The sequence below is a fragment of the Salvelinus fontinalis genome, chromosome 1 (assembly GCF_029448725.1).
Source record: "Salvelinus fontinalis isolate EN_2023a chromosome 1, ASM2944872v1, whole genome shotgun sequence".
NCBI lineage: Eukaryota > Metazoa > Chordata > Actinopteri > Salmoniformes > Salmonidae > Salvelinus > Salvelinus fontinalis.
In genome coordinates, this window is record NC_074665.1 from 90718595 (window position 1) to 90734013 (window position 15419).

Here is a 15419-nt window from a genome sequence, read left to right on the forward strand (position 1 = left end):
AGGATCTGACCATTTTTTTCAATGTTCACCTAAAATCACATACCCAAATCTAATGAAAGTAGACTACAATGATCATTGACATTTTGGTTGGTCTCAACTTTGTGCACTTTTCAAAGTTCACCATTTCCAGTCCGCTCCTTTTTTCAGCCAATAGCTGCCAACTCCATGCAGCTCCATGGGTAGCGGTGGGTCCCAGCACTAGGTTTGCAGCCATGCAGATGGAAGAGTGGAATGTCTACTGTAGAATGTACAACGTTTTGCTGCTGCTGGATAGGTCAGTAACAGTAACCACAGTGTTTTTGTAACATTGGAGCACCCGCTGCAAGCAATTAATACAGTAACAAGGCCTATGGTGTAAAGTCTGGGTGTGCATCCCAAATGGCACCCTATTCCCTACATATTTTCTTGAACACCTGGTTTAATGTGTGCATTAATGTGAGAAGGATGCATATGTGACCAGGTGTTGAATGAGCATGTACCCAGGAAACACCTTACCTTAAGTCCAGGGCCAGCTCAGGTATGACTCCCATGTTGAGCCAGTCCAAGCAGGTTGTTCATATGTTCCTGGTGACTAAATAAATATGTACATTAACCACACTAGAAAAAGGCCCAACTAAAGGTAATCCAAAACAAACAATGACAAGATGAGCGGCTTTCTGCCATCTCTCTCACACTGAGTCACAATCATCTTGATCGCTCGCAATGCTTCCTGTCAATTTGACAAGAAGCTGTTTTTTATTTACCTTGATCACTTATCCTACAGAAAATTGTAATTTTAGTTTTACAATAAATATTTTAGAGAACTTACCAGTGATTAAATAGTTTTATAGTAAGAGGAGGAATATTATGCTGCCAGTATATATGCTGATGTCCGATAACAGTATGTGAAATGACTGTAAATATAATTTCAGCAGCTATGTCAAGTGTATTGTTGTATGCCATGAGGCTGAGTAGTGGTGTGGACACGGTGTTCAAGTGCAAATCAGTTCACTGCCCGAGTTCCATGTTATTTGTAACCTCATGTAAATGTGACCTATCAAATAGTGATATCCTTTGGTGCTTGTGTTCCTATCTACTTGTACACAGTATTATGCCCATGTGGCAGCATGTTCCAGTTGCAGAGAAAGACACTCCAGAATGAATTTGAACCCTTCCTGAAACACCATGGTAAGGCGGAGATTAAGTCACCTCTTTAAAAACAGCAGAACCTGAAGTTTGTGATTAGACCTTTAATGATTGACCAATAGCAACAACGTAATGCATTCCCAAAGAACAGATACATGTTTATTGTAATTTCTTCACACTATTTAATTTAAAGCATCATTACATGTACAGGTGTGTCACAACTGACATTCATGCAGCAGTCTGCAGTGATCATCATTTACATAACATTTACACTTGAATCATTTAGCAGACACTCGTATCTAGAACAACTTACAGCAAATTGGTAGGTGTCTAAACTCTCTCACTCTCCCATTCTGAAAAGCAGGGCGGGTCTACAATAATCCCATGCTGTTTAAGTGCAACATGCAGTCCTTCCCGGACCTGCAACTCAAAAATCTATGTGTACGCGTGTGTATAGTGTGAATGTTTGTGTTGCTTCACAGTCCCCGCTGTTCCATAAGGTGTATTTTTATCTGTTTTTTAAATCTGATTCTACTGCTTGCATCAGTTACCTGATGTGGAATAGAGTTCCATGTAGTCATGGCTCTATGTAGCACTGTGTGCCTACCATAGTCTGTTCTGGTGGCATGTCTTGTGGGGTATCAAATGACATCACATTTGATTTGTCACATGCAACGAATACAACAGGTGTAAACTTAACTGTGAAATGCTTACTTACAAGACCATAAAAAAAACACACAATAAAATAACAATAATTAGGCTATGTACAGGGGTTACGGGTACCGAGTCAATGTGCGGGGGTACAGGTTAGTCGAGGTAATATGTACATGTAAGTAGGGGTAAAGTGACTATGCATAGATAATGAACAGTGAGTAGCAGCTGTTTAAAAACAAAGGGGAGTGGGGGGTGTCAATGCAAATAGTCCGGATGGCCATTTTATTAATTGTTCAGGAGTCTTATGGCTTGGGGGTAGAAGCTTTTTTGAGGATATAGGGACCCATGCCAAATCTTTACAGTCTCCTGAGGGGGAAAAGGTGTTGTAGTGCCCTCTTCACTACTTTCTTGGTTTGATTGGACCATGATAGTTTGTTGGTGATGTGGACACCAAACTCTCGACCCGCTCCACTACAGCCCTGTCGACATGAATGGGGGCATTTTCGGCCCTCCTTTTCCTGTAGTCCACATTCATCTCCTTTTCTCACGTTGAGGGAGAGGTTGTTGTGCTGGCACCACACTGCCAGGTCTCTGACTTCCTCCCTATAGGCTGTCTCATCATTGTCGGTAATCAGGCCTACCACCGTTGTGTTGTCAGCAAACTTAATGATGGTACTGGAGTCGTGCTTGGACACGCAGTCGTGGGTGAACAGGGAGTACAGGAGAGGACTAAGCATGCACCCCTGCGGGACCCCAGTGTTCAGGGTCAGCGTGGAAGATGTGTTGTTGCCTAACCTTACCTTCTGGGGGTGGCCCAACAGGAAGTCCAGGATCCAGTTGCAGAGAGAATTGTTTAGTCCCAGGGTCCATAGCTATTGCATTATGGTGTTGAACGCTGAGCTGTAGTCAATGAACATTTTTCTCACATAAGTGTTCCTTTTGTCCAGGTGGTTGAAAGGGCAGTGTGGAGTGTGATTGAGATTGTGTCGTCTGTGGATCTGTTGGGGCGGAATGCGAGTTGGAGTGGGTCTAGGGTTTCCGGGATGATGGTGTTGATGTGAGCCATGACCAGCCTTTCAAAGCACTTCATGGCTACTGACGTAGGTGCTACGGGGCGGTAATAATTTAGGCAGGTTACCTTCACTTTCTCGGGCACAAGGACTATGGTGGTCTGCTTGAGACATGTAGGTATTACAAACTCGGTCAGGGAGAGGTTGAAAATGTCAGTAAAGACACTTTCCAGTTGGTCCATGCATGCTCTGAGTACAGGTTGTCGTGGAAAAAATCTTTATTAAGTGAGATAGACTTTGTTATTCAAAAAATCAATCTTTATTATTGATTAAGAATTGCAATAATGAAGCTGGTCGGGACTGAGAGCTCAACCATACAAGACAATACAGATGTCTTACAGTAGAAGTCGGAAGTTTACATACACTTAGGTTGGAGTCATTAAAACTTGTTTTTCAACCACTCCACACATTTCTTGTTAGCAAACTATAGTTTTGGCAAGTCGGTTAGGACATCTAATTTGTGCATGACACAAGTCATTTTTCCAGCAATTACAGACAGATTATTTCACTTATAATTCACATTATCACAATTCCAGTTTGTCAGAAGTTTACATACACTAAGTTGACTGTGCCTTTAAACAGATTGGAAAATTCCAGAAAATGATGTCATGGCTTTAGAAGCTTCTGATAGGCTAATTGACATAATTTGAGTCAATTGGAGGTGTACCTGTGGATGTATTTCAAGGCCTACCGTCAAACTCAGTGCCTCTTTGCTTGACATAATGGGAAAATCAAAAGAAATCAGCCAAGACCTCATAAAAAATTGTAAACCTCCACAATTCTGGTTCATCCATGGGAGCAATTTCCAAACTCATGAAGGTACCACGTTCATCTGTACAAACAATAGTACGCAAGTATAAACACCATGGGACAACGCAGCCGTCATACCGCTCAGGAAGGAAACACGTTCTGTCTCCTAGAGATGAATGCTCTTTGGTGTGAAAAGTGCAAATCAATCCCAGAACAACAGCAATGGACCTTGTGAAGATGCTGGAGGAAACAGGTACAAAAGTATCTATTTCCACACTAAAACAAGTCCTATATCGACATAACCTGAATGGCCGCTCAGCAAGGAAGAAGCCACTGCTCCAAAACCGCCATAAAAAAAGCCTGACCATGGTTTTCAACTGCACATGGGGACAAAGATCGTACTTTTTGGAGAAATGTCCTCTGGTCTGATGGAACAAAAATAGAACTGTTTGGCCATAATGACAATCGTTATGTTTGGAGGAAAAAGGGGGGATGCTTGCAAGGCAAAGAACACCATCCTAACCGTGAAGCACGGGTTGGCAGCATCAAGTTGTGGGGGTGCTTTGCTGCAGGAGGGACTGGTGCACTTCACAAAATAGAGGGCATCATGAGGAAGTAAAATTATTTGGATATATTGAAGCAACACCTCAATCAGGAAGTTTAAGCTTGGTCGCAAACGGGTATTCCAAATGGGCAATGACCCCAAGCATACTTCCAAAGTTGCGTCAAAATGGCTTAAGGACAACAAATTAAAGTTTTGGAGTGGCCATCACAAAGCCCTGACCTCAATCCTATAATAAATTTGTGGGCAGAACTGAAAAAGTGTGTGCGAGAAAGGAGGGCCTACAAACCTGACTCAGTTACACCAGCTCTGTCAGTTACACCAGCTCTGTCACCAGCTCTTCCCACTTATTGTGGGAAGCTTGTGTAAGGCTACCCAAAATGTTTGACCCAAGTTAAACAATTTAAACGCAATGCTACCAAATACTATTTGAGTGTATGTAAACTTGTGACCCACTGGGAATGTGATGAATGAAATAAAAGCTGAAAGAAATCATTCTCCTTCCTATTATTTTGACATTTCACATTCTTAAAATGAAGTGGTAATCCTAACTGACCTAAAACAGGGAATTTTAACTTCGATTAAATGTCAGGAATTGTGAAAAACTGAGTTTAAATGTATTTGGCTAAGGTGTATGTAAACTTCCAACTTCAACTGTATATACAGTGCCAGTCAAAAGTTTGGACACACCTACTTATTCCAGGGATTTTCTTTAATTTGACTATTTTCTACATTTGTAGAATAATAATGAAGTCATCAAAACTATGGAATAACAGATATGGAATCATGTAGTAACCAAAAATGTGTTAAGCAAATCAAAATATATTTTATGTTTTAGATTCTTCAATTAGCCACCCTTTGCCTTGATGACTGCTTTGCACACTCTTGGCATTCTCTCAACCAGCTTCATGAGGTAGTCAACTGGAATACATGTACATTAACAGGTGTGCCTTCTTAAAAGGTAATTTGTGGATTTTCTTTCCTTCTTAATGTGTTTAAGCCAATCAGTTGTGTTGTGACAATGTAGGGTTAGTACACAGAACATTTGGTAAAATACCAAGTCCATATTATGGCAAGAACAGCTTAAATAATCAAAGGGAAATGACAATCTATCATTACTTTAAGACATGAAGGTCAGTCAACCTGGAAAATGTAACAAACTTTGAAAGTTTCTTCAAGTGCAGTCGCAAAAACCAAGTACTAAGATGAAACTGGCTCTCATGAGGACCGCCACAGGAAAGGATACCCAGAGTTACCTCTAATGCAGATGATAAGTTCATTAGAGTTACCAGCCCCAGAAATTGCAGCCCAAATAAATGCTTCAGAGTTTAAGTAACAGACCCATCTCAACAATAACTGTTCAGAGGAGACTGCGTAAATCAGGCCTTCATGGTCGAATTGCTGCAAAGAAACCTCTACTAAAGGACACCAATAAGAAGAAGAGACTTGCTTATGCCAAGAAACAGATGCAATGGACATTAGTCTGATGGAAATCTGTCCTTTGGTCTGATGTGTCCAAATTTGAGATTTGTGTGTGTGAAGCATGGAGGAGGAGGTGTGATGGTGTGGGTGTGCTTTGCTGGTGACATTGTCTGTGATTTATTTAGAATTCAAGGCACACTTAACCAGCATGGCTACCACAGCATTCTGCAGCGATACGCCATCCCATCTGGTTTGTGCTTAGTAGGACTATGATTTGTTTTTCAACAGGACAATGACCCAACACACCTCCAGGCTGTGTAAGGGCTATTTGACCAAGAACGAGAGTGATGGAATGCTGCATCAGATGACCTGGCCTCTACAATCACCTGACCTCAACCCAATTGAGATGGTTTGGGAAGAGTTGGACCGCAGAGTGAAGGAAAAGCAGCCAACAAGGTCTCAGCATATGTGGGAACTCCTTCAAGACTGTTGAAAAAGCATACCAGGTGAAGCTGTTTGAGAGAATGCAAAGAGTGTGCAAAGCTGTCATCATGGCAAATGGTGGCTACTTCGAAGAATCTAAAATCTAAAATATTTTTTGATTTGTTTAACACCTTTTTGGTTACTACATTATTCCATAAGTGTTAAGTCATAGTTTTCACGTCGTCACTATTACTCTACAATAATACAAATCAAATTAAAATTCATTGTTGGTCATCAAAGACTGAAAAAACACTCGGAAATCAACTCTAAGTGATTTTAATTTTAGAAATCTGTTCCCAAGTATTCCCACGCATAATAGAGAGACACGTGGTCGTATACAAATGTCAGCAAGGCTTGAAATGATTATGTTTTAGTCAAATATTATATATGTTTGGGCTTCTTGTGGTCACTTTGAAGTCTATAAATTATTCGTAATTATGTTCTTGAAAACATCAGGCCGGTGCTGAATTTAGTCCATGATCCCTACCCTATATAGTGCACTACTTTTGACCAGAGCCCTATTTTGGATGTAACTTAGGAGGAGTGTGATTAAAGGCAGTGCTATGGTTGGTTGTGTATAAGAGTGGCTGCATTTGATTGGTTTGGAGTAGTTCAGTCTGCTCTTCTTCAGAGGTGATTGGGCAAAGATGCTCTCTCTCTCTGTCTCTCTCCCTCAATTCAATTTAAGGGGCTTTACTGGCATGGGAAACATATGTTTACATTGCTATAGCAAGTGAAATACATAATGATATAAGTGAAAGGAACAATAAAACTTAACAGTAACATTACACTCACAAAAGTTCCAAAATAATAAAGACATTTCAAATGTCATAATGTCTATATGCAGTGTTGTAATGATGTGAAAATAGTTAAAGTACATCAGGGAAAATAACTAAACATAAAAATAGGTTGAATTTACAATGATGTTTGTTCTTTACTGGTTGACCTTTTCTTGTGGCAACAGGTCACAAAACTTGCAGTTGTGATTTTACACTGTGGTATTTAAGTTTGGAATCACAGCAGTCCATCATTAATAAAATGGGTCCGAAAGAAATGGCAGCAGTTTTACAGGCGCCCAACCAATTGTGCTATTTATTGTAACTTCTTTTGTACATATTCTTTCTGCCACAGTATCTTACGGTAAAAAAAGAGCTTCTGGATACCAGGACAGCAATCACTCACCTCGGATTAGATGAAGATTTTTTCTTCAACAATCAGGACGCACAGGACATTCTCTTAACACCCGATAAGGCCAACATCCCAGTTATTGGCAAGAGGAAGAGACACAGGTACAGAGGACACAGAGCGGGGTTCCTCGTAAGGATCCGCAGAAGGCGAGTGGGAAAGCTGCCGTTATCGTCAATATTACTCGCCAACATGCAATCATTGGAAAATAAATTAGATGAGGTAAGATCATGAATATCCTACCAACGGAACATCAAAAACGGTAAAATCTTATGTTTCACGGAATCGTGGCTGAATGATGACATGGATATACGTTGCACCGGCTAGAAACAACAGCACACTCCGGTAAGACAAGGGGTGGGGGCGGTCTGTGCATTTGTAAACAACAGCTGGTGCACAAAATCTAAGGAGGTTTCAAAATTTTGCTCGCCTGAAGTAGAGTATCTCATTATTAACTGCAGACCACACTATTTGCCAAGAACGTTTTCAGCTATACTTTTCGTGGCTGTTTATTTACCACCACAGACGGACGCTGGCACTAAGACCGCACTCAGTCAGCTCTATAAGGAAATAAGCAAACAGGAAACCGCTCACCCAGAGGCGGCGCTCCTAGTGGGTGGAGACTTTAACTTCTTTGGGACAGGGGGGCAGTATTGAGTAGCTTGGATAAAAAGGTGCCCAAAGTAACCTGCCTGCTACTCAGTCCTAAAAGCTATAATATGCATATAATTAGTAGATTTGGATAGAAAACACTCTGAAGTTTCTAAAACTGTTTGAATGATGTCTGTGACTATAACAGAACTCATATGGCCGGCAAAAACCTGTGAACAAATCCAACCAGGAAGTGGGAAATCTGAGGTTTGTAGTTTCTCAACTCTTTGCCTATCCAAGATACATTGGAAATGGGGTCATATTGCACTTCCTAAGGCTTCCACTAGATGTCAACAGTCTTTAGAACCTTGTTTGATGCTTCTACTGTGAAGGAGGGGGGAATGGGAGCTGAATGAGTCAGAGGTCTGCCAGAGTGGCATGAGCTGGTCATGCGCATTCACGTGAGAGGTAGCTTGCGTTCCATTGCAATTCTACAGACAAAGGAATTCTCCGTTTGGAACATTATTGAAGATTTATGATAAAAACATCCTAAAGATTGATTTTATACTTCGTTTGACATGTTTCTACGAACTGTAATATGACTTTTCGTCTGAACTTTCGCCTGGACCTGCACGCGCGTCATCAGTTTGGATTGTGTACTAAACGCAAAAGGGAGGTATTTGGACATAAATTATGGACTTTATCGAACAAATCAAACATTTATAGTGGAACTGGGATTCCTGGGAGTGCATTCTGATGAAGATCATCAAAGGTAAGTGAATATTTATAATGCTATTTCTGACTTTGTTGACTCCACAACATGGCTGATATCTGTATGGCTTGCTTGGGCTCTGAGCGCTGTACTCAGATTATTACATGGTGTGCTTTTTCGGTAAAGCTTTTTTGAAATCTGACGCAGCGGTTGCATTAACTTCTCTGCGCTACGGATCCCTTTTACGGGATCATTTTCCTAAACAACTGCTGAATTGCAGGGCGCAAAATATTACAAAAAATATTTATAATCATGCAATCACAAGTGAAATATACCAAAACACAGTTTAGCTTGTTGTTAATCCACCTATCGTGTTAGATTTTGAAAATATGCTTTACAGAGAAAGAAATCCAAGCTTTTATGAGTGTATCAATCAATGCTAGAACAGCTAGCCCCAAAGTCAGAAAAGCAATAAAATTAATCGCTTACCTTTGATAATCTTCGGATGTTTGCACTCACGAGACTCCCAGTTACACAACAAATATTATTTTTGTTCGATAACCCATTTTAGGTTACGCGTTATGTTCAGAAAACCAAAGCCTCGTTCCGTTCGACGAAAATTCCAAAAAGTATCCGTAAAGGTCGTAGAAACATGTCAAATGTTTTTTATAATCAATCCTCAGGTTGTTTATAACAAACATAGTCGATAATATTTCAGCCGGACCGTAACCTATTCAATAAGAGAGAAAAAGAAAATGGAGAGCTCCCCTCTCGCATGCAGGAACTATTCAGAGGACACCTGGCTACTTTTGAAAAATCTCACTCATTTTTCAAAATAAAAGCCTGAAACTATGTCTAAAGCCTGAGGAAGCCCTCTCTCTCTCTCTCTACACCTCTCTACCTCTCTCTCTAACTCTCTCTCTACCTCTTTCTCTACCTCTCTCTCTACCTCTCTCTCTACCTCTCTCTACCTCTCTCTACCTCTAGATGGCGCCCTTGCGTCACACATGGCCTTCACGGCTGTGTGGAGCATTGATATCAAAGCAGCTTTAATGCACATTCCAGATATAAATGATTTACCAGGAGCAGAACAACACTGCACCATGTCATTAGTTTCACGTGTTTTCATTGTCAACCTACTGTCTACTCTTAAGAAAACATGTGTTTTAGTTATTTTCTGTTACATTTTCATGAAATGTGAATGTGTTTTAATGTCTGCCACTACTGAGAAAGGGTCTGCCAGGCCAGTAATTGAGCTGTGGTCTCAATAGCTCCCAGTCACAGCCAGGCTACCCTAGACATCTGCAGGCGACAGACTGTGTTAAATGTCATAATTCCACTATTTTCTGAGAGGTAAATAGGAAGACATGAGGTGCGTCCCAAAATGCACCGTATTTCCATTGACAGTACGCTACATAGTTATTATTGTGCGCTATATGGGGAATAGGGTGCCATTTTGGACACGGTGGTGAAGGTTAAAGGTCACCTTCCCTAAAATGTCCCTATTTGGGACCGGTTGGTTTGGCGGCTGGGGGGGATGCAACCAGAAACCTGAAACAAGTGGCCAATTCACACAGGAAAGGTTTTGGGAAAGCAGCCTCTGACTCGGTTTCCTGGCCCCTAACAGAAACAAGACATGTATTGTAACACAACACTACAGAGGTTCTTCACGCACCAGAGGAGCAGAACAAAACTAACCAAGTGGCCCAGAGCTGCAGCCAGGGGAACTGACAAAGGATTAGAGGTTTGATGTTTTCAATGTTGAACAAGAATTTATGATGGTAGCTAACTCTGAATAGGAATCAGAGAAGGTGAGTAATTGACAGAAAAAAATGAACATTTATGGAGGTGAAAGCAGCATTAACTGAATCAATCTGCTTACTTAGCACTGTATATTCTGTTTACTGGTGTGTCAAGATATTCAAAGGCCCTGTTATGCATTAAGCAACAAACGCTATGCACCTTTTCACATTTTAATATGCTGCTGGAAGTCAAACAGCTTTTGTCAGATTAACAAAACAAGGCTAGATGCTTTGGTTAGAGACAATTGATGTAAAACTCCTTCACATGCGAGACAGTGGAAAGCAGATGACCTCTTGGGGGCCAAGTGGAGGGGCCACATCAATCACACATATCATTATTCAGTTTAAAGTTAGGGGTTGGATCTCTGTTGAGTCTTTGCCAAGTCTTCTACAATCAGTTACTACTACGCTCCTACTTCAGGTCGATGGAAGTTCACTCACTAGGTTCCCATCGTTAGGCTATCTGCTGCCCTGCCCAACCCAAGCTCAAGGATTCATCCACTTACCCTAAAGACAAGAGTGAAGCAATACTGTTTACTCCATATGTTTAGACAAGGAATGCAGAAATGGTGCATAGTTTTTAAAGGAGTCTGCTGTGGAATGCCCACTTTATAAACATATCCTACATCCCAAATGACACTCTATTCCCTATATCAAGAACTTTTTAAATGATCCCCTTAATTAAAATTAGCACACCATATAGGGATAGGGTGCCATTTAGGGAGCAACTTTAGAAATAAGTGTGTAATATGTGTATGTGTTTAGGACACAAGGCCAGGCTGTACTGTCTTCTGTCTTATCAGGCTCTGCAGAGACCCCGGCCTCTGGCCCACCACAGACAGAGAACCTGATCCGCCGCAGACAGCGACCCCGGCCCACCACAGACAGTGACCCCGGCCCACCACAGACAGAGACCCCAGCCCCAGCCCGCCACAGACAGAGACCCCAGCCCGGCACAGACAGAGATCCTGGTGGTATCAGCCCTCCACAGACAGAGACCCCAGCCCCCCACAGACAGAGAACCCGGCCTGCCACAGACAGAGACCCTAGCCCCCCACAGACAGAGATCCTGGTGGTATGAGGGGCTAAGATCCTGGTGGTATCAGGGGCTGAGATCCTGGTGGTATCAGGGGCTGAGATGCTGGTGTTATCAGGGGCTGAGATCCTGGTGGTATCAGGGGCTGAGATCCTGGTGGTATCAGGGGCTGCAGACAGAGATCCTGGTGGTATCTGGGGCTGCAGACAGAGATCCTGGTGGTATCAGGGACTGAGATCCTGGTGGTATCAGGGGCTGAGTGTGTGGGCATGTCTGAGGCTCGAGGTTAGTGATCATTTAGAAATAAAACTACAGCTACAACCTGGTTTGTTGTTTGGGACAAGGTTAGGTGGATTGGACGTTTTAAGACATGACCAGCAGTAGGGTGCCATTTGAGACGCAGATCCTGTTTTTGGAGGCCCAACGGGTAGCCAGGCTCAGGTCCTGTTTTTGGAGGCCCAACGGGTAGCCAGGCTCAGGTCCTGTTTTTGGAGGCCCAACGGGTAGCCAGGCTCAGGTCCTGTTTTTGGAGGCCCAACGGGTAGCCAGGCTCAGGTCCTGTTTTTGGAGGCCCAACGGGTAGCCAGGCTCAGGTCCTGTTTTTGGAGGCCCAACGGGTAGCCAGGCTCAGGTCCTGTTTTTGGAGGCCCAACAGGTAGCCAGGCTCAAATCCTGTTTTTGGAGGCCCAACGGATAGCCAGGCTCAAATCCTGTTTTTGGAGGCCCAACGAGTAGCCAGGCTCAAATCCTGTTTTTGGAGGCCCAACGGGTAGCCAGGCTCAAATCCTGTTTTTGGAGGCCCAACGGGTAGCCAGGCTCAGATCCTGTTTTTGGAGGCCCAACGGGTAGCAGGGGTCAGATCCTGTTTTTGGAGGCCCAACGGGTAGCAGGGGTCAGATCCTGTTTTTGGAGGCCCATCGTGTATACAGGCTCAGGTCCTGTTTTTGGAGGCCCAATGGGTAACCAGGCTCAGGACCTGTTTTTGGAGGCCCAACAGGTAGCCAGGCTCAGATCCTGTTTTTGGAGGCCCAACTGGTCGCCAGGCTCAGATATTTCATAGCTCTCTGTCTGTGATTTACATCATGTTGACACAAGTGCTGTATAAAAAAAGCTAATGTATAAGACCTGTAGTATTTCTCATGTAGTTGCCGTAGGGAGTATTATCGGGAAAGAATGATGACTCATTTCAGAAGCAGATGTTTGAGGTCACCATCAGACTCAGTCAACTCATTTTCCCCCATTGGTAGAGCTCGTGCAATTGGATGGTTGACCGATAAAACGCTTGACTGTTTTTTCTTAAAATTCCACATACAGTGTACATGGCCATGTTTCCTGACTGTTGAAAGCCTACAGCACTGTCAGTCACAGGGGGTAAAACAGCTGCATAGATTAAAACAGAACCCAAAGCCAACAATGACACAATAAACCACTCTTAGAGCCCCTCGATCCATTTTAGATTCTGAGAAACGGTCCTCGATCACTCTCATCAGTGAGTGGTATTACACCGCTGAGGCAGTCACACATGTCTGGTCTGGTTTCTCTCGTCATTTCCTGATTCATCCAACCACTCCATCCCTCCACCGCCATCTTCAGCTGTTTAAAGAGCAGAAATGATGTCTGTAATTGTTTCAGTGTGTAGCCTGTTATTTTAATGTGCCAAGCTGGATGACAAAAATGAATCAATCAACGATTGCGGTAAACGGCAAGTATTTTCTGACTACTAACATTCTTAAAGTTTTACCACCTTTAGACTTACTTTTTGGAATAGTTTGACTAATTATCAGGTGTTTCCAATTTCTCCTCAGTGATATGAAATGGATACCAACACAGTGAAGGAGACCGAGAGACAGGGCATGGGTTGTCTTTTCACTGCGACTGATCTGCAACTTTCTCTACAGATTTGACAGAAATCTGTCAGAGCATAGCTAGGCTACTGGGTGAATCCTCATCATTTGACAGAGCATCATTAGGCTACTGGGTGAATCCTCATCATTTGACTGAGCATCATTAGTCTACTGGGTGAATCCTCATCATCTGACAGAGCATCATTAGGTTACTGGGTGTTTCCTCATCATCTGACAGAGCCTCATTAGGTTACTGGGTGTTTCCTCATCATTTGACAGAGCATCATTAGGCTACTGGGTGAATCCTCATCATTTGACAGAGCATCATTAGGTTACTGGGTGTTTCCTCATCATCTGACAGAGCCTCATTAGGTTACTGGGTGTTTCCTCATCATTTGACAGAGCATCATTAGGTTACTGGGTGTTTCCTCATCATCTGACAGAGCCTCATTAGGTTACTGGGTGTTTCCTCATCATCTGACAGAGCCTCATTAGGTTACTGGGTGTTTCCTCATCATCTGACAGAGCCTCATTAGGCTACTGGGTGAATTCTCATCATCTGACAGAGCCTCATTAGGTTACTGGGTGTTTCCTCATCATCTGACAGAGCCTCATTAGGCTATTGGGTGTTTCCTCATCATCAGACAGAGCATCATTGGGTTACTGGGTGTTTCCTCATCATCAGACAGAACATAATTTGGTGATTCCTCATCATCTGACAGAGCATCATTAGGCTATTGGATGATTCCTCACCATCTGACAGAGCATCATTAGGTTACTGGGTGTTTCCTCATCATCTGACAGAGCCTCATTAGGCTATTGGGTGATTCCTTACAAAACTAGAGCAAAACAAGACCAGGATTTTGGGGATTTTAGTTAAATTAAATCTATAGAAGGGTCCTTTGAAGGAACTATTTTTTACCTATACTTGACATTTGCATGTTAAAGCATAATTGAGACATCAATAATTTCCTTTGGAATATGTATGCCCTTTCCCTTTAATACTCCATAATGTTTCATCTGCAGGTTCTATAAATTAAAAGTTGGTGTCATGTGAAGCTTTACAGTGTGTACTGTAAAATGAGTAGTATTTTGATTTCAATAACAATTTTCTAACTAAGGATCCGACCCTTTTTTTCAATTTTTGCCTAAAATGATATACACAAATCTACTGCCTGTAGCTCAAGACCTGAAGCAAGGATATGCATATTCTTGATACCATTTAAAAGCAAATACTTTGAAGTTTGTGGAAATGTGAAATGAATGTAGGACAATACATTAGATCTGGTTAAAGGTAATATTGTTCCAGCCCAGGTGCAATTTAGATTTTGGCCGCTAGCAGCAGTGGATGTGTAAAGTTTTAGATTGATCCAATGAACCATTGCACATCTGTTCAAAATGTTGTATCAAGACTGCCCAAATGTGCCTAATTGGTTTATTAATACATTTTCAAGTTCATAATTCTGCACTCTCCTCAAACAATAGCATGATATTATTTCACTGTAATAGCTAATGTAAATTGGACAGTGCAGTTAGATTAACAAGAATGTAAGTTTCCTGTCCATAACAGATATGTCTATGTCTTGGGAATTATCTTTGTTACTTACAACCTCATGCTAATTACATTAGCCTACGTTAGCTTAACCGTCCCGGGGGGGACACCATTCCCGTAGAGGTTAACAGTCTGACAGAAGCTGTTTTTCAGCTTTGATGTACCTGTACTGACATCGCCTTCTAGATGATAACGGGGTACAGGCCTTCGCTTGGGTGGTTGACGTCCTTGATGATCTTTTTGGCCTTCCTGTGACATCGGGTGCTACAGGTAGTTTGCCCCCGGTGATGCGTTGGGCAAACCACACCACCCTCTCGAGAGCCCTGCAGTTGCGGGTGGTGCAGTTGCCTTACCAGTTGGTGATACAGCCCGACGGGATACTCTCAATTGTGAATCTGTAAAAGTTTGTGAGGATTTTAGGGGCCAAGACCAATTTCTTCAGCCTCCTGAGGTTGAAGAGGCACTATTGCGCCTTCTTCGCCATAGTGTCTGATTGGGTGGACCATTTCAGATCGTCAGTGATGTGTACGCCGAGGACCTTGAAGCTTTCCACCTTCTCCACTACTGTCCCGTCGATTTGGATAGGGGCGTGCTCCCTCTGCTGTTTCCTGAAGTCCACCATCAGCTCCTT